Source organism: Coregonus clupeaformis, unplaced genomic scaffold (genome assembly GCF_020615455.1).
Source record: "Coregonus clupeaformis isolate EN_2021a unplaced genomic scaffold, ASM2061545v1 scaf0500, whole genome shotgun sequence".
In the NCBI taxonomy this organism is placed as follows: Eukaryota; Metazoa; Chordata; class Actinopteri; order Salmoniformes; family Salmonidae; genus Coregonus; species Coregonus clupeaformis.
In genome coordinates, this window is record NW_025533955.1 from 34,549 (window position 1) to 59,207 (window position 24,659).

Consider the following 24,659-nt stretch of genomic DNA (forward strand, 5'->3'; position numbering starts at 1 on the left):
ACCTCCTCATTCCAGGGTTTTATAACACCTCCTCATTAGGACACACCTCCACCTCCTCATTCCAGGGTTTTATAACACCTCCTCATTCCAGGGTTTTATAACACCTCCTCATTCCAGGGTTTTATAACACCTCCTCATTCCAGGGTATTAGAACACCTCCTCATTAGGACACACCTCCACCCCCTCATTCCAGGGTTTTATAACACCTCCTCATTCCAGGGTTTTATAACACCTCCTCATTCCAGGGTTTTATAACACCTCCTCATTCCAGGGTTTTATAACACCTCCTCATTAGGACACACCTCCACCTCCTCATTCCAGGGTTTTATAACACCTCCTCATTCCAGGGTTTTATAACACCTCCTCATTCCAGGGTTTTATAACACCTCCTCATTAGGACACACCTCCACCTCCTCATTCCAGGGTTTTATAACACCTCCTCATTAGGACACACCTCCACCTCCTCATTCCAGGGTTTTATAACACCTCCTCATTCCAGGGTTTTATACCACCTCCTCATTCCAGGGTTTTATAACACCTCCTCATTCCAGGGTTTTATAACACCTCCTCATTCCAGGGTTTTATAACACCTCCTCATTAGGACACACCTCCACCTCCTCATTCCAGGGTTTTATAACACCTCCTCATTCCAGGGTTTTATAACACCTCCTCATTCCAGGGTTTTATAACACCTCCTCATTCCAGGGTTTTATAACACCTCCTCATTCCAGGGTTTTATAACACCTCCTCATTAGGACACACCTCCACCTCCTCATTCCAGGGTTTTATAACACCTCCTCATTAGGACACACCTCCACCTCCTCATTCCAGGGTTTTATAACACCTCCTCATTAGGACACACCTCCACCTCCTCATTCCAGGGTTTTATAACACCTCCTCATTAGGACACACCTCCACCTCCTCATTCCAGGGTTTTATAACACCTCCTCATTCCAGGGTTTTATAACACCTCCTCATTCCAGGGTTGTATAACACCTCCTCATTAGGACACACCTCCACCTACTCATTCCAGGGTTTTTCTTTATTTTGACTATTTTCTACATTGTAGAATAATAGTGAAGACATCGACACTATGAAATAACACATATGGAATCATGTAGTAACCAAAAATGTGTGGTTCCCACCGTGAAGCATGGAGGAGGAGGTGTGATGGTGTGGGAGTGCATTGCTGGTGGCACTGTCTGTGATTTATTTAGAATTCAAGGCACACTTAACCAGCATGGCTACCATAGCATTCTGCAGCGATACCCCATCCCATCTGGTTTGCGCTTAGTGGGACTATCATTTGTTTTTCAACAGGACAATGACCCAACACACCTCCAGGCTGTGTAAGGGCTATTTTACCAAGAAGGAGAGTAATGCTGCATCAGATGACCTGTCCTCCACAATCCCCCGACCTCAACCCAATTGAGATTGTTTGGGATGAGTTGGACGGCATAGTGAAGGAAAAGCAGCCAACAAGTGCTCAGCATATGTGGGAACTCCTTCAAGACTGTTGGAAAAGCATTCCAGGTGAAGCTGGTTGAGAGAATGCCAAGAATGTGCAAAGCTGTCATCAAGGCAAAGGGTGGCTATTTGAAGAATCTCAAATGTTAAATATATTTTGATTTGTTTAACACTTTTTTGGTTACTAAATGATTCCATATGTGTTATTTCATAGTTTTGATGTCTTCACTATTATTCTACAATGTAGAAAATAGTAAAAATAAAGAAAAACCTTGAATGAGTAGGTGTGTCCAAACCTTTGACTGGTACTGTATATAAATAAGCTATTTCTGTTAATACATTTGCAGAAATGTCTAAAAACCAGTTTTTGCTTCGTCATTATGGGGTATTGTGTGTAGATTGATGAGGAAAATAAATGCATTTAATCAATTTTAGAATAAGGCTGTAACGTAACAAAATGTGGAAAAAGGGAAGGGGTCTGAATACTTTCTGAATGCACTGTACCTATAGATATATATATATATAACTATAAAACTGTAAATGTCTTGATATATCAGCTTTCAGATTTGCTTAATCAAAGGACTAGATAGAGAATACATTCTCAGGGCAGGATCTTCAGCTGCCTGCTACTGCTCACTAGCACTGCATTCTGGGAAGTCAATGATTACAGCCTCTACACTTGGCCACTATATCAGTATGCAGCTACTTTACAGATGGGCCTCTTCTTCAGAAAATGTCAAATCAAATCAAATTGTATTTGTCACATGCGCCGAATACAACAGGTGTAGACCTCACAGTGAAATGCTTCCTTACAGCCCTTAACCAACAATGCAGTTCAAGAAATAGAGTTAATAAAATATTTACTAAATAAACTAAAGTAAAAAATAAAATAAAAAGTAACACAATAAAATAACAATAATGCGGCTATATACAGGGGGTACCGGTACCGAGTCAATGTGCTGGGTACAGGTTAGTCCAGGTAATAATGAGGCTATATACAGGGGGTACCGGTACTGAGTCAATGTGCTGGGTACAGGTTAGTCAAGGTAATATGTACATGTAGGTAGGAGTAAAGAGACTATGCATAGATAATAAACAGCGAATAGCAGCAGTGTAAAAACAAAGGGGGGGAGGATCAATGTAAAAAATAAAATTATTTATTTATTTATAAATAGTCTGGGTAGCCATGATTAGCTGTTCAGGAGTCTTATGGCTTGGGGGTAGAAGCTGTTAAGGAGCCTTTTGGACCTAGACTTGGTGCTCCGGTACCGCTTGCCGTGCGGTAGCAGAGAGAACAGTCTATCACTTGGGTGACTCAACCATGGAACCAGTTTTATACTAAACAGTGAAGTATACTGGAAGTCTTGAAATGTCTGTGATGTCCCTTCTGAACACATTGGAATAGAGTAGCATGATTATTGAGATTATTGAGACTACTGACAAATCTTCAGAAGCAAAGGACAAAACTATCTGAGCATTTCTGTAGCTGTAGGTATAGAATGGGAGGCAGTTGATAGTTGAAGTGATATGTGCTCTCAGAAGCTACTAGTGGTGTCAGTCTGTCCGTCAGCATGCAGAGGGGTGGAGATGGAAGTAAAGGTTGATTAGATTAGAATACTAATTACTGTCTGTAATCTACTTAGAATCCTGATGGTTAAGACAAAGAAAGGCATGCTGGTTAGTCCTATAGAGGAGAGACAGCAATAGGTTGCTGTAACTAGCCTAGACTGAGAAAATATATTGTGGCTTATGTCTCAAAAGACAGTAAAACTCAAAGCATATCAGTAGCCTACTCAGGGCCCACGGACCCCGATATGAAGAGCTGGAACTGGCCTACTAGAGGGAGACTCCATCACTACCGAACTCTACTTCACACCACCTCAAAAGGTCTCTAACTCCCTCTCTCTGCAATACTGCTGATAGATGGCATGTCAATAAAACGGCCTTGTTTTCAGATGTCTACATCAGAGCTCCTCCTCTTCATCGTCACTAGACGACGGACTAATCCCCTCCTCTTCATCGTCACTAGACGACGGACTAATCCCCTCCTCTTCATCGTCACTAGACGACGGACTAATCCCCTCCTCTTCATCGTCACTAGACTACGGACTAATCCCCTCCTCTTCATCGTCACTAGACGACGGACTAATCCCCTCCTCTTCAACGTCACTAGACGCACCGGACTAATCCCCTCCTCTTCATCGTCACTAGACGACGGACTAATCCCCTCCTCTTCATCGTCACTAGACGACGGACTAATCCCCTCCTCTTCATCGTCACTAGACGACGGACTAATCCCCTCCTCTTCATCGTCACTAGACGACGGACTAATCCCCTCCTCTTCATCGTCACTAGACGACGGACTAATCCCCTCCTCTTTGTACTCCGCTAAAGCCAGTCTGCTCTGTTTCCATATTAAATGTCCCTGGCCACAGAGAAACTAGTAAAACCCAGCGCTCATCCAGAGAGGCTGAATAGTTGAGTCCCTGATGCTATAAAACCATCACACACAGAGAAGGAGACAGGGAGGAGGGGAGTTGGGGGGGTTGGGGGGTAACAGTCTTCAAAGTGCCTTTCCAGTCCAGAGAGCCAACAATGTTTTATTTTTTTACTGTGTTTTAGAAGAAAAAAAAGACTAGGCGTATCTTTTTACATTTAAAACTGTCTAGCAGCTCAATTTAGGTTTCTCAATAAAGTGTTTTTACTGACCTGTTTTTATACACAATAACAATCTAATAACAGTTGGAAAATCAAGGAGTTGTTTTACGAGACCAGAGTAAAGACATCTGGAAGACCAGAGTAAAGACATCTGGAAGTGAGCACAGCTTTGCACTATTCATGGATCCCAAGGGAAGCGAGGCAAAAAATTGACCAAGAAAAAAAAGAGAAAAACATTAAATAATGTATCTTTCGTCTCTGCGTGTTTCATAATTTTTCTTCAATTCACAAGAGGCTGAATGTACACTACATATCCAAAAGTATGTGGACACCTGCTCGTCGAACATCTCATTCCAAAATCATGGACATTAATATGGAGTTGGTCCCCACTTTGCTGCTATAACCGCCTCCACTCTTCTGGGAAGGTTTTCCACTAGATGTTGGAACATTGCTGCAGGGACTTGCTTCCATTCAGCCACAAGAGCATTAGTGAGGTCGGGCACTGATGTTGGGCGATTAGGCCTGGCTCGCAGTCGGCGTTCCAATTCATCCCAAGGGTATTCTATGGGGTTGAGGTTAGGGCTCTGTGCAGGCCAGTCAAGTTCTTCCACACCGATCTCGACAATCCATTTCTGTATGGACCTCGCATTGTGCACGGGGGCATTGTCATGCTGAAACAGGAAAGGGCCTTCCCCAAACTGTTGCCACAAAGTTGGAAGCACAGAATCGTCTGGAATGTCATTGTATGCTGTAGCGTTAAGATTTCCATTCACTGGAACCAAGGAGCCTAGCCCAAAACATGAAAAACAGCCACAGACCATTATTCCTCCTCCACCAAACTTTACAGTTGGCACTACGCATTCGGGCAGGTATTGTTCTCCTGGCATCTGCCAAACTCAGATTCGTCCGTCGGACTGCCAGATGGTGAAGTGTGATTCATCACTCCAGAGAACTCGTTTCCACTGCTCCAGAGCCCAATGGCGGTGAGCTTTACACCACTCCAGCCGACGCTTGGCATTGCGCATTGTGATCTTAGGCTTGTGTGCGGCTGCTCGGCCATGGAAACCCATTTCATGACGATCCCGACGAACAGTTATTATGCTGCCGTTGCTTCCAGAGGCAGTTTAGAACTTCGGAAGTGAGAGTTGAAACCGAGGACAGACGATTTTTTACACGCTTCAGCACTCGGCGGTCCCGTTCTGTGAGCTACACATACTGAGCAGCTCATGTTATAGACAGAAGCTGCTACATGGCAGACCAATCTGAACTCATCTCTCGGAATGTCCAGCCCATTCATTATCTCAGCCAATCATGGCTAGCGGGAAGATTCCTGTCTTTTTCTGTGGCTAAACCTACTAGGCTCGTAATAAATAAATAAATAATTGTATTTACAGATTACAAGTTTGTTATTAAGGCACATGAAAGTTCACATGTTCCAGAAGGCATTTCTGCCAAAAAAAACTCACTAGACTATATAATAATGTTGTCATTATTCAGATAGTCAAACTGTCATAATGTTGTCATTATTCAGATAGTCATAATGTTGTCATTATTCAGATAGTCATAATGTTGTCATTATTCAGATAGTCATAATGTTGTCATTATTCAGATAGTCAAACTGTCATAATGTTGTCATTATTCAGATAGTCATAATGTTGTCATTATTCAGATAGTCATAATGTTGTCATTATTCAGATAGTCATAATGTTGTCATTATTCAGATAGTCATAATGTTGTCATTATTCAGATAGTCAAACTGTCATAATGTTGTCATTATTCAGATAGTCATAATGTTGTCATTATTCAGATAGTCATAATGTTGTTGTCACGGTTTCGGCCGAGGCTGCCTCTCTCCCTTGTTCGGGCAGGTTTCGGCGTTCGTCGTCTCCGGAATTCTAGCTGCCACCGCTGTATGTTTCATGTTCGTTTGCTTTTGTCTGTTTGTTTCCACACCTGTTTCTGTTTTGGCGTAATTAGTGTCCTATAAGTTTCTCGTTGTGTTTGTCTAGTGTTGTGTGTAATTATTTTCCGTCAGTTGTGTGTATTGCTCGGTTGAGCTTCTCTCCACTACGCTGGAGTATTTTCGCACCTGTTTGTGCGCAGTTACTTTTCGCCTTCGTGCGTATTTTTCGCCTTCGGGCAAAGTTGTCCTTTTGCCTTAGTTTGGGCAGTAATACAAGCCTTTGGAATATCGTTCTGAGTCCTGCGTTTGATTCCACCATTGCACCTACAGCACGCCCTGACAGTTGTCATTATTCAGATAGTCATAATGTTGTCATTATTCAGATAGTCATAATGTTGTCATTATTCAGATAGTCATAATGTTGTCATTATTCAGATAGTCATAATGTTGTCATTATTCAGATAGTCATAATGTTGTCATTATTCAGATAGTCATAATGTTGTCATTATTCAGATAGTCTAATGTTGTCATTATTCAGATAGTCATAATGTTGTCATTATTCAGATAGTCATAATGTTGTCATTATTCAGATAGTCATCTACGAAGCTAACATATGGAATTGTTTTTAGATGGTTATACCATGGATCATTTAGCTAATTGATTTAGAATTGTGGACTCCTTTAGGTAGAAAAAAACACAAATATTGAATTTGGTCTTTACTACTATAGCCCATAGAAACACATTGAATAAAACATTCATAAATGGCCAAAAAGACGGTCAAAAATAAACCATAAGGAATAAGGTTCTGAAGTGTCTGTCCTGTATCTAGGAGACATAAGACAGATCAGGACATATTTAACCCCTTATTTTTGTTGGCACAAAACTACCTCCATACTTCCATTCATTTGTATGGGTTACCTTCAGACGAGTTCCATGACACTTGTGGGAGTTATAGAGCAAAATGGAGAACACCATCGTGTTCGCGAGAGTCTCCCCTTTCCATGGAATGGTCAAACCATTCGGAAGCTACAGACGTTTTCGTGAGAATACAGATTTTCGGGATGTCTCATGGTCTGACAAACACCGCTGTAGCTCAGCCAGACGCGGAAGGCCAGATATCTCTAGTTTAAACTGACAGATTTTGATGTAGATTTTTGTATTATGTTACTTAGATTGCCTAAAGGGTGCGTCAATAGACTCTTCAGGATTAAACTGCTCTGTAGCTACATAAACTTTTCAAAAACAATAACAATGTATTTAATTTAATCTAAAATGGAACCTGACCATGATTCATTCTGTGGGAATCTGGTGGTTCTCAGTTGACGCAACCCTCACGTGTTCCCCTCACTGTTCCCTGGCAGTAATGTAGTAATGTAGTAATGCAGTAATGTAGTAATGCAGTAATGTAGTAATGCAGTAATGCAGTAATACAGTAATGTAGTAATGCAGTAATGTAGTAATGCAGTAATGTAGTAATACAGTAATGCAGTAATGTAGTAATACAGTAATGCAGTAATGTAGTAATGTAGTAATACAGTAATGTAGTAATGTAGTAATACAGTAACGTAGTAATGTAGTAATACAGTAATGCAGTAATGTAGTAATACAGTAATGCAGTAATGTAGTAATGTGGTAATGCAGCAATGTAGTAATGTAGTAATACAGTAATGCAGTAATGTAGTAATACAGTAATGCAGTAATGTAGTAATACAGTAATGCAGTAATGTAGTAATGCAGTAATGCAGTAATGTAGTAATACAGTAATGTAGTAATGTAGTAATACAGTAATGCAGTAATGTAGTAATGCAGTAATGTAGTAATGCAGTAATGCAGTAATGTAGTAATACAGTAATGCAGTAATACAGTAATGTATTAATGTAGTAATACAGTAATGTAGTAATGCAGTAATACAGTAATGTAGTAATACAGTAATGTAGTAATGCAGTAATGTAGTAATGCAGTAATGTAGTAATACAGTAATGCAGTAATGTAGTAATACAGTAATGCAGTAATGTAGTAATACAGTAATGTAGTAATGCAGTAATGTAGTAATACAGTAATGTAGTAATGCAGTAATGTAGTAATACAGTAATGTAGTAATGTAGTAATACAGTAATGCAGTAATGTAGTAATGCAGTAATGCAGTAATGTAGTAATGCAGTAATGTAGTAATGCAGTAATGCAGTAATGTAGTAATACAGTAATGTAGTAATGCAGTAATACAGTAATGTAGTAATGTAGTAATACGGTAATGTAGTAATGTAGTAATGCAGTAATGCAGTAATGTAGTAATGTAGTAATACAGTAATGTAGTAATGTAGTAATGTAGTAATGTAGTAATACAGTAATGCAGTAATGCAGTAATGTAGTAATGCAGTAATGTAGTAATACAGTAATGTAGTAATGTAGTAATACAGTAATGTAGTAATGCAGTAATGCAGTAATGTAGTAATGTAGTAATGTAGTAATACAGTAATGTAGTGTAACGGTCAGGACTCAGGTACTGCTAGCGGTCAAGTTAAAACAAGCCTGAGATGTTGTGGTGCTACAGAGGTGAACCCTGGATAATGAGTCTTCTCTCTCTCTAACCTCATACAGCTGGGTAGTGATTCTGCAGAACGCTCCTATTGGCTCTCTACCGTCAACAGAAGATTAAACACCAACAAACAAAGCTCCAGGAGTGATGCACCGGGGAAGCCAAGCCAGAAAAAAAAGCCATATTACAACATATGTGTTGTGATAATTGCATTGTTTTCTCTATAACCTGTTAGTTAATATGTCTTGACACCGTGATATACAGTCGTGGTCAAAAGTTTTGAGAATGACACAAGTATTGGTCTTCACAAAGTTCGCTGCTTCAGTGTTCTGAGATATTTTTGTCAGATGTTACTATGGTATACTGAAGTATAATTACAAGCATTCCATAAGTGTCAAAGGCTTTTATTGACAATTACATTAAGTTTAAAGAAAGAGTCAATATTTGCAGTGTTGACCCTTCTTTTTCCAAGACCTCTGCAATCCGCCCTGGCATGCTGTCAATTAACTTCTGGGCCACATCCTGACTGATGGCAGCCCATTATTGTATAATCAATGCAACCCCACACATGAATGGTCTCAGGATGCTTTACTGTTGGCATGACACAGGACTGATGGTAGCGCTCACCTTGTCTTCTCCAGACAAGGTGTTTTCCGGATGCCCCAAACAATCGCAAAGGGGATTCATCAGAGAAACTGACTTTACCCCAGTCCTCAGTAGTCCAATCCCTGTACCTTTTGCAGAATATCAGTCTGTCCCTGATGTTTTTCCTGGAGAGAAGTGGCTTCTTTGCTTCCCTTCTTGACACCAGGCCATCCTCCAAAAGTCTTTGCATCACTGTGTGTGCAGAAGCACTCACACCTGCCTGCTGCCATTCCTGAGCAAGCTCTGCACTGGTGGTGCCCCGATCCCGCAGCTGAATCAACTTTAGGAGACAGTCCTGGCGCTTGCTGGACTTTCTTGGGCGCCCTGACGCCTTCTTCACAACAATTGAACCTCTCTCCTTAAAGTTCTTGATGATCCGATAAATGGTTGATTTAGGTGCAATCTTACTAGCAGCAATATCCTTGCCTGTGAAGCCCTTTTTGTGCAAAGCAATGATGACGGCACGTGTTTCCTTGCAGGTAATCATGGTTAACAGAGGAAGAACAATGATTTCAAGCACCACCCTCCTTTTAAAGCTTCCAGTCTGTTATTCTAACTCAATCAGCATGACAGAGTGATCTCCAGCCTTGTCCTCGTCAACACTCTCACCTGTGTTAACGAGATAATCACTGACATGATGGCAGCTGGTCCTTTTGTGGCAGGGCTGAAATGCAGTGGAAATGTTTTTTGGGATTAAGTTCATTTTCATGGAAAAGAGGGACTTTGCAATTAATTCCAATTCATCTGATCACTCTTCATGACATTCTGGAGTATATGCAAATTGCAATCATCAAAACTGAGGCAGCAGACTTTGTGAAAATTAGGATTTGTGTCATTCTCAAAACTTTTGACCATGACTGTACACCGTTGAAGTCAGAGGTTTACATACACCTTAGCCAAATACACAAATACAGATTTTCACAATTCCTGAAATTTAATTCCAGTAAAAATCTGTTTTAGGTCAGTTAGGATCACCACTTTATTTTAAGAATGTGAAGTGACAGAATAATAGTAGAGAGAATGATTTATTTCAGCTTTTCTTTCTTTCATCACATTCCCAGTGGGTCAGAAGTTTACATACACTCAATTAGTATTTTGTAGCATTGCCTTTAAATTGTTTAACTTGGGTCAAACGTTTCGGGTAGCCTTCCACAAGCTTCCCACAATAAATTGGGTGAATTTTGGCTCATTCCTCCTGACAGAGCTGGTGTAATTGAGTCAGGTTTGTAGGCCTCCTTGCTCGCACACACTTTTTCAGTTCTGCCCACACATTTTCTATAGGATTGAGGTCAGGGCTTTGTGATGGCCACTCCAATACCTTGACTTTGTTGTCCTTAAGCCATTTTGCCACAACTTTGGAAGTATGCTTGGGGTCATTGTCCATTTGGAAGACCCATTTGCGACCAAGCTTTAACATCCTGACTGATGTCTTGAGATGTTGCTTAAATATATCCACATTATTTTCCTTCCTCATGATGCCATCTATTTTGTGAAATGCAACAGTCACTCCTGCAGCAAAGCACCCCCACAGCATGATGCTGCCACCCCCGTGCTTCACGGTTGGGATGGTGTTCTTCAGCTTGCAAGTAGCCCCCTTTTTCCTCCAAACATAACGATGGATTAGCAAACACAACGTGCCATTGGAACACAGGACTGATGGTTGCTGATAATGGGTCTCTGTACGCCTATGTAGATATTCCATTAAAAATCAACCGTTTCCAGCTACAAAAGCCATTTACAACATTAACAATGTCTACACTGTATTTCTGATCAATTTGATGTTATTTTAATGGACAAAAAACCTGCTTTTCTTCCGAAAACAAGGACATTCCTAAGTGACCCCAAACTTTTGAACAGTAGTGTATATACAGTGGGGAGAACAAGTATTTGATACACTGCCGATTTTGCAGGTTTTCCTACTTACAAAGCATGTAGAGGTCTGTAATTTTTATCATAGGTACATTTCAACTGTGAGAGACGGAATCTAAAACAAAAATCCAGAAAATCACATTGTATGATTTTTAAATAATTAATTTGCATTTTATTGCATGACATAAGTATTTGATCACCTACCAACCAGTAAGAATTCCGGCTCTCACAGACCTGTTATTTTTTCTTTAAGAAGCCCTCCTGTTCTCCACTCATTACCTGTATTAACTGCACCTGTTTGAACTCGTTACCTGTATAAAAGACACCTGACACACACTCAATCAAACAGACTCCAACCTCTCCACAATGGCCAAGACCAGAGAGCTGTGTAAGGACATCAGGGATAAAATTGTAGACCTGCACAAGGCTGGGATGGGCTACAGGACAATAGGCAAGCAGCTTGGTGAGAAGGCAACAACTGTTGGCGCAATTATTAGAAAATGGAAGAAGTTCAAGATGACGGTCAATCACCCTCGGTCTGGGGCTCCATGCAATATCTCACCTCGTGGGGCATCAATGATCATGAGGAAGGTGAGGGATCAGCTCAGAACTACACGGCAGGACCTGGTCAATGACCTGAAGAGAGCTGGGACCACAGTCTCAAAGAAAACCATTAGTAACACACTACGCCGTCATGGATTAAAATCCTGCAGCGCACGCAAGGTCCCCCTGCTCAAGCCAGCACATGTCCAGGCCCGTCTGAAGTTTGCCAATGACCATCTGGATGATCCAGAGGAGGAATGGGAGAAGGTCATGTGGTCTGATGAGACAAAAATAGAGCTTTTTGGTCTAAACTCCACTCGCTGTGTTTGGAGGAAGAAGAAGGATGAGTACAACCCCAAGAACACCATCCCAACCGTGAAGCATGGAGGTGGATGGGGCCATGTATCGCGAGATCTTGGCCAACAACCTCCTTCCCTCAGTAAGAGCATTGAAGATGGGTCGTGGCTGGGTCTTCCAGCATGACAACGACCCGAAACACACAGCCAGGGTAACTAAGGAGTGGCTCCGTAAGAAGCATCTCAAGGTCCTGGAGTGGCCTAGCCAGTCTCCAGACCTGAACCCAATAGAAAATCTTTGGAGGGAGCTGAAAGTCCGTATTTCCCAGCGACAGCACCGAAACCTGAAGGATCTGGATAATGTCTGTATGGAGGAGTGGGCCAAAATCCCTGCTGCAGTGTGTGCAAACCTGGTCAAGACCTACAGGAAACGTATGATCTCTGTAATTGCAAACAAAGGTTTCTGTACCAAATATTAAGTTCTGCTTTTCTTTATGTGTCAAATACTTATGTCATGCAATAAAATGCAAATTAATTACTTAAAAATCATACAATGCAATTTTCTTGGTTTTTGTTTTAGATTCCGTCTCTCACAGTTGATGTGTACCTATGATAAAAATTACAGACCTCTACATGCTTTGTAAGTAGGAAAACCTGCAAAATCGGCAGTGTATCAAATACTTGTTCTCCCCACTGTGTGTGTGTGTATATATATATATATATATATATATATATATATATATATATATATATAGCAAATGTATTAAAAATAAGACAGAAATACCTTATTAACATAACTATTCAGACCCTTTAATATGAGAATAAAAATTTAGCTCAGGTGAATCCTGTTTCCATTGATCATCTTTGAGATGTTTCTAAAACTTGATTGGAGTCCACCTGTGGTAAAGTCAATTGATTGGACTTGATTTGGAATGGCACACACCTGTCTATATAAAGGTCCCACAGTTGACAGTGCATGTCAGAGCAAAGACCAAACCGTGAGGTCGAAAAAAATTGTCTGTAGTGCTCCGAGACAGGATTGTGTCGAGGCAAGGATCTGGGGAAGGGTACCAAAAAATTGGAAGAAGTTGGAACCACCAAGACTCTTCCTAGAGCTAGCCGCCCGGCCAAACTGAACAATCGGGGGAGAAGGGCCTTGGTCAGGGAGGTGACCAAGAACCCGATGGTCACTCTGACAGAGCTCCAGAGTTCCTCTGTGGAGATGGGAGAACCTTCCAGAAGGACAACCATCTCTGCAGCACTCCACCAATCAGGCCTTTATGGTAGAAGGCACATGACAGCCCACTTGGAGTTTGCCAAAAGGCACCTAAAGGACTCTCAGACCATGATACACAACATTTTCTGGTCTGATGAAACCAACATTGAACTCTTTGGCCTGAATGCCAAGCGTCACATCTGGAGGAAACCTGGCACCTTCCCTACGGTGAAGCACGGTGGTGGCAGCGTCATGCTGTGGGGATGTTTTTCAGTGGCAGGTACTGGGAGACTAGTCAGGATCGAGGGAAAGATGAACGGAGTAAAGTACAGAGAGATCCTTGATGAAAACCTGCTCCAGAGCACTCAGGATCTCAGACTGGGGCGAAGGTTCACCTTCCAACAGGACAACGACCCTAAGCACACAGCCAAGACAACGCAGGAGTGGCTTCGGGACAAGTCTCTGAATGTCCATGAATGGCCCAGCCAGAGCCCGGACTTGAACCCGATCGAACATCTCTGGAGAGACCTGAAAATAGCTGTGCAGCCACGCTCTTCATCCAACCTGACAGAGCTTGAGAGGATCTGCAGAGAAGAATGGGAGAAACTCCCCAAATACAGGTGTGCCAAGCTTGTAGCGTCATACCCAAGAAGACTCGAGGCTGTAATCGCTGCCAAAGGTGATGCAGCCAGTCAAGAGGCTCTTGATGGGGCAGCTGTAGAACTTTTTAAGGATCAGAGGGATCAAGCCAAATCTTTTCAGCCTCCGGAGAGGGAAGAGGCGCTGTCATGCCTTCTTCACAACTGTGCGGGTTTGTGTGGACCATGTTAAGTCCTTAGTGATGTGGACACAGAGGAACTTAAAGCTCTCAACCCGCTCCGCTACAGCCCTGTTGATGTGGATGGAGGCATGCTCTCCCCTCTTTCTCCTATAGTCCACAATCAGCTGCTTGGTCTTCCTGACGTTGAGGGAGAGGCTGTTGTCCTGGCACCACACTGCTAAGTCTCTGTAGGCTCTCATCGTTTCAGTTGATCAGGCCTACCACCATCATGTCGTCAGCGAACTTGATGATGGTGTTGGAGTCGTGCGTGGCCACGTAGTCGTGGGTGAACAGGGAGTACAGGAGGGGACTAAGCACACACCTCTGAGGGGCCCCCGTGTTGAGGATCAGCATGGCGGAGGTGTTGTTGCCTACTCACCACCTGGTACTTTTTAAATCTTAGAATATATTTCATGAGATAAAAGGTAAGTCTCCCATTTGAGAGTTCAGCTTCAAAATCCATAAAAAAGCCTCTATATTTCCTAATAAAAAAGAAACAAGGCCAGGCGATAGATAGTGAGAGGAGAGAGGGGAGAGAGGGAGGAGAGAGGATGATGGGAGGGAGGCTGGGAATAGGAGAACCTTGATGATATCATCCATTCTTTCATATCCCCTGTGGCATATAACCCAATTCATTCAGTTATTATTTAAAGCCACCCTGAAATTCTGTTTCAAGTCTCTGCTCTGTGAGCTGGTTCAGTCAGATATGCAATGTGTTCTATATCTATGGTGGATGGCCCTGCTTTCATCTCTTAATGAAAATATCCTCTTCTTACAGCAGAACTATAGGCTGCTTCATTCAGCCTCCTACTCATAGGCATTATATGGGTTCCAAATGGCACCCTAGTCCCTTTAAAGTGCACTACTTATGACCTGGGCCGTATCTCTTAAGAGTTCTCCATCCCAGAGTTCCCTATCCCAGAGCTCCCTATCCCAGAGTTCCCTATCCCAGAGTTCCCTATCCCAGAGTTCCCTATCCCAGAGCTCCCTATCCCAGAGTTCCCTATCCCAGAGTTCCCTATCCCAGAGTTCCCTATCCCAGAGTTCTCTATCCCAGAGTTCCCTATCCCAGAGTTCCCTATCCCAGAGTTCTCTATCCCAATGTGTACAGGGTGATTATAAAGTTCATAGAGGGAGAGATGACACACTGGATGGAACTATGTTATCTGGCATGTTGGAGATGAACTGATCAGTGTCATGTCTGATACTATGGAGATAAACCAGTCAGACAGTCAATATAATGGACCAAAATGCAACTCTAACGCCAAATCAGTTATATGGAGTCCCACTCCCACTGAGCCGATCATTCACGCACGCACACACACACACACACACGCACACACACACACACACACACACACACGCACACACACACACACACACGCACACACACACACACAATCGAAGCCAAAGTCCTCAGCAGCAGGAGAGACAGCTGAGACCAGCACATTGAAAGAGAGCAGAATTAACCAAAAGGTAGCTAGTAGGTCACATGACTAGTGATGGCCAGGCAGCAGAGTCAACTATGTTACAGGAAGTCAACTATGTTACAGGAAGTCAACTCTGTTAGTCACCATGTTACATTAAGTCAACTACAGTGCATTCAGAAAGTATTCAAACGCATTGACTTTTTCCAGCCTTATTCTAAAATGGATTAAATAGTTTTTTTCCCCTCATCAATATACACACAATACCCCATGATGACAAAGCAAAAAACAGGTTTTGATCAACTTTTAAAAAATGTATCAAAAACGGAAATATCACATTTACATAAGTATTCAGACCCTTTATTCAGTACTTTGTTGAAGCACCTTTGGCAGCGATTACAGCCTCGAGTCTTCTTGGGTATGACGCTACAAGCTTGGCACACCTGTATTTGGGGAGTTTCTCCCATTTCTCTCTGCAGATCCTCTCAAGCTCTGTCAGGTTGGATGGGGAGCGTTGCTGCACAGCTATTTTCAGGTCTCTCCAGAGATGTTCAAATAGGGTTCAAGTCCGGGTTCTGGCTGGGCCACTCAAGGACATTCAGAGACTTGTCGTGGCTGTGTGCTTAGGGTTGCTGTCCTGTTGGAAGATGAACCTTCGCCCCAGTCTGAGGTCCTGAGCGCTCTGGAGCATGTTTTCATCAATGATCTCTCTGTACTTTAATCCGTTCACCTTTGCCTTGATCCTGACTAGTATCCCAGTCCCTGCCGCTGAAAAACATCACCACAGCATGATGCTGCCACCACCATGCTTCACCGTAGGGATGGTGCCAGGTTTCCTCCAGACATAACGCTTGGCATTCAGGCCAAAGAGTTCAATCTTGGTTTCATCAGACCAGAGAATCTTGTTTCTCATGGTCAGAGAATCTTTAGGTGCCTTTTGGCAAACTCCAAGCAGGCTGTCATGTGCCTTTTACTGAGGAGTGGCTTCCGTCTGGCCACTCTACCATAAAGGCCTGATTGGTGGTGCTGCAGAGATGGTTGTCCTTCTGGAAGGTTCTCCCATCTCCACAGAGGAACTCTAGAGCTCTGTCAGAGTGACCATCAGGTTCTTGGTCACTGTCCTTCTCCCCCGATTGCCCAGTTTGGCCGGGCGGCCAGCTCTAGGAAGAGTCTTGGTGGTTTCAAACTTCTTCCATTTAAAAATGATGGAGGCCACTGTGTTCTTGGGGACCTTCAATGCTGCTGACATTTTTTGGTACCCTTCCCCAGATCTGTGCCTCGACACAATCCTGTCTCAGAGCTCTACGGACAATTCCTTCAACCTCATGGCTTGGTTTTTGGCTCTGACATGGACTGTCAACGGTGGGACCTTTTATAGACCGGTGTGTGTCTTTCCAAATCATGTCCAATCAATTGAATTTACCACAGGTGGACTCCAATCAAGTTGTAGAAACATCTCAAGGATGATCAATGGAAACAGGATGCACCTGAGCTCCATTTCGAGTCTCATAGCAAAGAGTCTGAATACTTATGTAAATAAGGTATTTCTGTTTTTTATTTGGAATATATTTGCTAAAATTTCTAAAAACCTGTTTTCGCTTTGTCATTATGGGGTATTGTGTGTAGATTGATGAGGGGAAAACATCATTTAATCCTATTTAGAATAAGGCTGTAAAGTAACACAATGTGGAAAAAGTCAACGGGTGTGAATACTTTCCGAATGCACTGTATATTACAGTAAGTTACTATATTACAGTAAGTCACTATGTTACAGTAAGTCACTATGTTACAGTAAGTCACTATATTACAGTAAGTCACTATATTACAGTACATTACTATATTACAGTAAGTCACTATGTTACAGTAAGTCACTATGTTACAGTAAGTCACTATGTTACAGTAAGTCACTATATTACAGTAAGTCACTATATTACAGTAAGTCACTATATTACAGTAAGTCACTATATTACAGTAAGTCACTGTTACAGTAAGTCACTATATTACAGTAAGTCACTATATTACAGTACGTCACTATGTTACAGTAAGTCACTATGTTACAGTAAGTCACTATATTACAGTAAGTCACTATATTACAGTAAGTCACTATATTACAGTAAGTCACTATATTACAGTAAGTCACTATGTTACAGTAAGTCACTATATTACAGTAAGTCACTATATTACAGTAAGTCACTATATTACAGTAAGTCACTATATTACAGTAAGTCACTATATTACAGTAAGTCACTATGTTACAGTAAGTCACTATATTACAGTAAGTCACTATATTACAGTAAGTCACTGTGGAAACAATGCTCCTCCAAGGCAGCACTAGCTCTAACTAACTGCAGGAGAGAGGTACTGTGGGTAAAATAATGCGTGAGGGACGCTGGGTAACATACTGTCACATGGACAGACTTTGGCACTGTCCACATAGTATAATAGTAATTCCTTGGTCCTGGGATGAGAGTTCAGAGGGTGAACCAGAACTCTAATGCTGTTTTCTAGTGTTTTCTACATAGGGCTTATATCAGTTCTACACTACCGGTCAAAGGTTTTATAACACCTACTCATTCAAGGGTTTTTCTTTATTTTACTATTTTCTACATTGTAGAATAATAGTGAAGACATCAAAACTATGAAATAACACATATGGAATCATGTAGTAACCAAAAAAGTGTTAAACAAATCAAAATATATGTTATATTTGAGATTCTTCATAGAGCCACCCTTTGCCTTGATGACAGCTTTGGTCAACCAACCTTTTCCATGACCTCTAAGATTCAAGGGTCAAATGAGGAAGGAAGAGGTGGTGTTTTCTCGGTTGCGTCTAGGACATGGAACTCACCATTACATCTGGTTGGCAAGCAGGTGAATTAGGGTTGAATATTTTCCCGGTATTTTACAAATGTTCTATCCCGAGAATAATTCCCTTTTCTTCCAGGTAACCCGGTATTTCCCGCCAAAACCGGAAGTGTCATTCAAAAGCATTATAAAGCATATAAATAGGCCTATGTCTGGATTTGATTAGAGATTTGATAGAAAATTCAAGCCTGATGCTACCTGAGCCTGATGAGCCATATATTAAATACATTTGATGAGCCCTACAATAAAATACATTTGATGAGCCCTACATTAAAATACACTGCTTTAAAAAAAAAAAAATCATTTTTATGAAGTATTGCTTCTTTTACATTTTCTTAGATATTTGCCCAAGAGCAAAATGTTTCAATGAGAGAGTGTTTATGACTACTGGTTATTTCACTGTGTGTAGTTATTTTATCATCTTATTTTTACAACAAAGCAGCATCACTCCTCTTTGAGAGGTGTTAAAAAACTGTCAGAAGTGGGATTTGAACCCACGCCTCCAGGAGAGACTGCGACCTTAACGCAGCGCCTTAGACCGCTCGGCCATCCTGACGACAGATGCGCTTTTGGTATGGGGATAAAGGCTATGGGGTAAAAGTCGACATAGGCATGGCCTCCCGAGAGCCACGGAGACCAATAAATGCCCCATGGTGACTTGCAACACAATGGAACTCCAAGTCAATCACACTTCTGTGAAATCAAACTGTCCACTTAGGAAGCAACACTGATTGACAATAAATGTCACATGATGTTGCGCAAATGGAATAGACAACAGGTGGAAATTATAGGCAATTAGCAAGACACCCCCAATAAAGAAGTGGTTCTGCAGGTGGTGACCACAGACCACTTCTCAGTTCCTATGCTTCCTGGCTGATGTTTTGGTCACTTTTGAATGCTGGCGGTGCTTTCACTCTAGTGGTAGCATGAGACGGAGTCTACAACCCACACAAGTGGCTCAGGTAGTGCAGCTCATCCAGGATGGCACATCAATGCGAGCTGTGGCAAGAAGGTTTGCTGTGTCTGTCAGCGTAGTGTCCAGAGCATGGAGGCGCTACCAGGAGACAGGCCAGTACATCAGGAGACGTGGAGGAGGCCGTAGGAGGGCAACAACCCAGCAGCAGGACCGCTATCTCCGCCTTTGTGCAAGGAGGAGCAGGAGGAGCACTGCCAGAGCCCTGCAAAATTACCTCCAGCAGGCAACAAATGTGCATGTGTCTGCTCAAACGGTCAGAAACAGACTCCATGAGGGTGGTATGAGGGCCCGACGTCCACAGGTGGGGGTTGTGCTTACAGCCCAAAACCGTGCAGGACATTTGGCATTTGCCAGAGAACACCAAGATTGGCAAATTCGCCACTGGCGCCCTGTGCTCTTCACAGATGAAAGCAGGTTCACACTGAGCACATGTGACAGACGTGATAGAGTCTGGAGACGCTGTGGAGAATGTTCTGCTGCCTGCAACATCCTCCAGCATAACCGGTTTGGCGGTGAGTCAGTCATGGTGTGGGGTGGCATTTCTTTGGGGGGCCGCACAGCCCTCCATGTGCTCGCCAGAGGTAGCCTGACTGCCATTAGGTAACGAGATGAGATCCTCAGACCCCTTGTGAGACCATATGCTGGTGCAGTTGGCCCTGGGTTCCTCCTAATGCAAGACAATGCTAGACCTCATGTGGCTGGAGTGTGTCAGCAGTTCCTGCAAGAGGAAGGCATTGATGCTATGGACTGGCCCGCCCGTTCCCCAGACCTGAATCCAATTGAGCACATCTGGGACATCATGTCTCGCTCCATCCACCAACGCCACGTTGCACCACAGACTGTCCAGGAGTTGGCGGATGCTTTAGTCCAGGTCTGGGAGGAGATCCCTCAGGAGACCATCCGCCACCTCATCAGGAGCATGCCAAGGCGTTGTAGGGAGGTCATACAGGCACGTGGAGGCCACACACACTACTGAGCCTCATTTTGACTTGTTTTAAGGACATTACATCAAAGTTGGATCAGCCTGTAGTGTGGTTTTCCACTTTAATTTTGAGGGTGACTCCAAATCCAGACCTCCATGGGTTGATAAATTTGATTTCCATTGATAATTTTTGTGTGATTTTGTTGTCAGCACATTCAACTATGTAAAGAAAAAAGTATTTAATAAGATTATTTCATTCATTCAGATCTAGGATGTGTTGTTTAAGTGTTCCCTTAATTTTTTTGAGCAGTGTACATTTTATGAGCCCTACATTAAAATACATTTGATGAGCCCTACATTAAATATGTTTTATGAGCCCAAGCCTAAAAAACCCAAATGATTGTGCCGTTTTCCAATACATACAGTGAGGGAAAAAAGTATTTGATCCCCTGCTGATTTTGTACGTTGGCCCACTGACAAAGAAATGATCAGTCTATAATTTTAATGGTAGGTTTATTAGAACAGTGAGAGACAGAATAACAACATAAAAATCCAGAAAAACGCATGTCAAAAATGTTATAAATTGATTTGCATTTTAATGAGGGAAATAAGTATTTGACCCCCTCTCAATCAGAAAGATTTCTGGCTCCCAGGTGTCTTTTACACAGGTAACGAGCTGAGATTAGGAGCACACTCTTAAAGGGAGTGGAAACATTATGCTTTGGGGGTGTTTTTCTGCTAAGGGGACAGGACAACTTCTCCGCATCAAAGGGACGATGGACGGGGCCATGTACCGTCAAATCTTGGGTGAGAACCTCCTTCCCTCAGCCAGGGCATTGAAAATGGGTTGTGGATGGGTATTCCAGCATGACAATGACCCAAAACACACAGCCAAGGCAACAAAGGAGTGGCTCAAGAAGAAGCACATTAAGGTCCTGGAGTGGCCTAGCCAGTCTCCAGACCTTAATCCCATAGAAAATCTGTGGAGGGAGCTGAAGGTTTGAGTTGCCAAACGTCAGCCTCGAAACCTTAATGACTTGGAGAAGATCTGCAAAGAGGAGTGGGACAAAATCCCTCCTGAGATGTGTGCAAACCTGGTGGCCAACTACAAGAAACGTCTGACCTCTGTGATTGCCAACAAGGGTTTTGCCACCAAGTACTAAGTCATGTTTTGCAGAGGGGTCAAATACTTATTTCCCTAATTAAAATGCAAATCAATTTATAACATTTTTGACAGTCGGTTTTCTGGATTTTTGTTGTTGTTATTCTGTCTCTCACTGTTCAAAAAAACCTACCATTAAAATTATAGACTGATCATGTCTTTGTCAGTGGGCCAACGTACAAAATCAGCAAGGGATCAAATACTTTTTTCCCTCACTGTATATATTATTTATTTCCTCCCTGTTTTGCATGATATGTTGGCATTCATTTTTGTCACATATCAGTTTGCAAACAATGTAAAAAATAAAATAATAAAAACATTGAGTTAATAAAAGCCACATACTCAAGAAAGCAAAAAAGAGACCAGGTGTTTCAGCTCAGTGCTTTCTGTGGTGGTGGGGGAGCCAGGGGATTGGTAATGTTCTCTAGTTGCACCGTGATTTGGCTCAGTGTTCTGTCACTCATGGGGACACCACGTCACCACAAAATCTAAGGGGAGAGCTCGAAAATTCAAGCCCCTTGGGATTTACATTAGAATTGCCCATCCAAGGTCATTGGCCACAGATAAAATGACGATCACGTTATATCTACCGTAGCTTTGATTGGACTGATCATGTCAACATCATACTTTCAAAATCTGAGCTAGCAAGCTAGACAAGCAGTCATCATCATGAATCAAGTCGACAATCTACTGGCAAATCCTTTTCAATCCTTGTCATATGAAGAGAAATTATGAAGAGAAATTATAGAGAAAACGTATCGGTGCTCATTGGCCATTGGACATAAACATTACACAAAAAGTTGCAAATTCAACAATGAGTGGTTTGGAAGGAATCAGTGGCTAACTGCAAGCTTTGCAAAGCAATCACTAGCCTGCTGTTCAGTGGAGTGGGTTTGTGGACCAAGTCTGGGTTTAAGGGCCTCTTTTCCAAGCTTAAAAGGATAAAAACATTCACTCGCAACACACCATGGGCCAGAAAAGGTTGATTACATTGGCCATGCTGTCAATGACTTCTGCCACGTTCAAAACAACTGGAAACTCGAAACTAGGAAATCTTAGACATCAGTAGAAGCACGGTGGCTAGGAAAAACTCCCTAGAAAGACAGAAACCTAGGAAGAAACCTAGAGAGGTACTTAGCCTAATGTTCTGACTTGGTGGTGCACATGCAGCCTATAGCCTGTTTTAGAGAAATGTAATCTGTCTGCTAAATTACTCAAATGTCAAAATGTAAATATTGTAAGAGCTTTCATTGTCTGCTTATATGCCCCCTTTATTTATCCTACGGTTCTGACTTGGTGTACAGGGAGAACACTGTAAGAACGGCCCATGTTCTGAATTCTGTCGCTGTACATTTCAAAAGTGCTGAACAAATAGTTATATTGACTACGTCAGTCCCAGCTCGCTCATTAATGTCTTAATCGAAATTACGGATTGCCTCGTATCCGCTCGTCGTTCCCTTATGCCTTAGTTTGTACATCTCAATTGTCAGTAGAAACCACATTTGTTTAAGCAAGTCAGCCATATCAGCTATGTGTTTTTTTAAAGGCAGTAAATGAGGCTGAATGGCTTATTTCGCTGCCAGACAAGGCTCCGCTGATAGCCAGGTGTAGCGGCTGCCAGACAAGGCTCCGCTGATAGCCAGGTGTAGCGGCTGCCAGACAAGGCTCCGCTGATAGCCAGGTGTAGCGGCTGCCAGACAAGGCTCCGCTGATAGCCAGGTGTAGCGGCTGCCAGACAAGGCTCCGCTGATAGCCAGGTGTAGCGGCTGCCAGACAAGGCTCCGCTGATAGCCAGGTGTAGCGGCTGCCAGACAAGGCTCCGCTGATAGCCAGGTGTAGCGGCTGCCAGACAAGGCTCCGCTGATAGCCAGGTGTAGCGGCTGCCAGACAAGGCTCCGCTGATAGCCAGGTGTAGCGGCTGCCAGACAAGGCTCCGCTGATAGCCAGGTGGAGCGGCTGCCAGACAAGGCTCCGCTGATAGCCAGGTGTAGCGGTGGTAAGGATACACAGCTAGCTAGTTTTGCCTTCAGTCATTGTAACCAAAGAAGTCATTGCATTCCCTTTATATCTATGTTAACGTTGTCGCTAGCTTGATAACGTTAGTTAATGTTGGCGAACGGTGCCATTGTATTGTCGATATTAGCGGACACTACCGTTAGCTAACATTAACTAGTTAGCAAATTATCTAGCTAGCTAACGTTAGGTCAGAGACAACTAACTATCCAAGATATCACCTCGCTACCTGGCTAGCTACATATTTGTGACCTTCGGCAACGTGACACCGTTAACAACTTGCTACAGGCTTGCTAGTTAGCATTACATTCCTCCTGCTAATAGCCTCTTCGCTCTGGGAGACCTGTAACTTACAGAGAGCGAAGAGGCTATCCTGCTAGCTGACGTTTCCAATAATAGTTTTTCCTGTCAGCGAACACGTCTAGGTGTAAGTCCTCAAAGTTGTGACGATTGCTACATAGTCAGTTATTTAGCTAGCTAGCTATTAATGACTATGCCACAAATACTAATATCTGGCTATACATTGCTTTGAACTTGCTACCTAGTTAACGTTATCAACCAGAGAGACATTCAGGTCTTACCTATCTACGATTACTAGCTAGTTGTCTAATGCTAGCTGTAAACAACAGAGTTGATTGACTATTTTAAAAAGGCCTTGATGAGTAGATTAACTAGCTAGCTAGTTAACGATAATATTTGAAACAATCCAGTCCTGATTAGATGTATAATTTACAAAGCGTTATTTGCTTCTAGCAGTGTAGACCTGATATAAAAAAAAGAAATGTAACCACATTTTTAAGATCAAGGATATCCACCTGTAATCCACCAACACATTTGAAAATACAAACAAACCCAATCAAAGTAAGCACAGAATAACATGTTTTTGTACATTCACCACCTTGTAAATCTCAGTGGCCCCCTTTGGACTCAGAGAGTTTTATGTTTTTTAACACTAACTGACATTTCCTAAAATCTAGAGCAACATATGACCAATTAGGATGTGGTGCCTGGCCTTAAATGAAAACAAATCAAGTAAAATAAATAATAATAATAACAATAATATATATATTTTTTTTACATAGTGGTAAAGCCATTCCCCCTCCCCCCCCCCTCTCTCTCTCCCCCCTCTCTCTCCCTCCCCCTCTCTCTCTCTCCCTCCCCCCTCTCTCTCTCTCCCTCCCCTCTCTCCCATTCCCCCCTCCCCTCTCTCTCTCTCCCTCCCCCTCTCTCCCATTCCCCCTCTCCCCCTTCCCCCTCTCTCTCTCTCTCTCTCTCTCTCTCCCTCTCCCCCCTCTCTCCCATTCCCCCTCTCTCCTTCTCTCTCCCAGTGTGAAGGCTGTG

At 42.6% G+C, this 24,659-nt stretch overlaps 1 protein-coding gene and 1 non-coding gene across 2 annotated transcripts in view; both read right to left on the minus strand.

Annotated features, from left to right (window-relative positions):
• Positions 1-24,659, minus strand: part of galt (galactose-1-phosphate uridylyltransferase) — a gene marked incomplete at its 3' end in the record, with an annotated part of 121,003 nt that overhangs the window by 25,942 nt on the left and 70,402 nt on the right.
• trnal-aag lies at positions 18,719-18,801 on the minus strand. Its single transcript has one exon. It is a non-coding gene; the product is annotated as a tRNA-Leu (tRNA).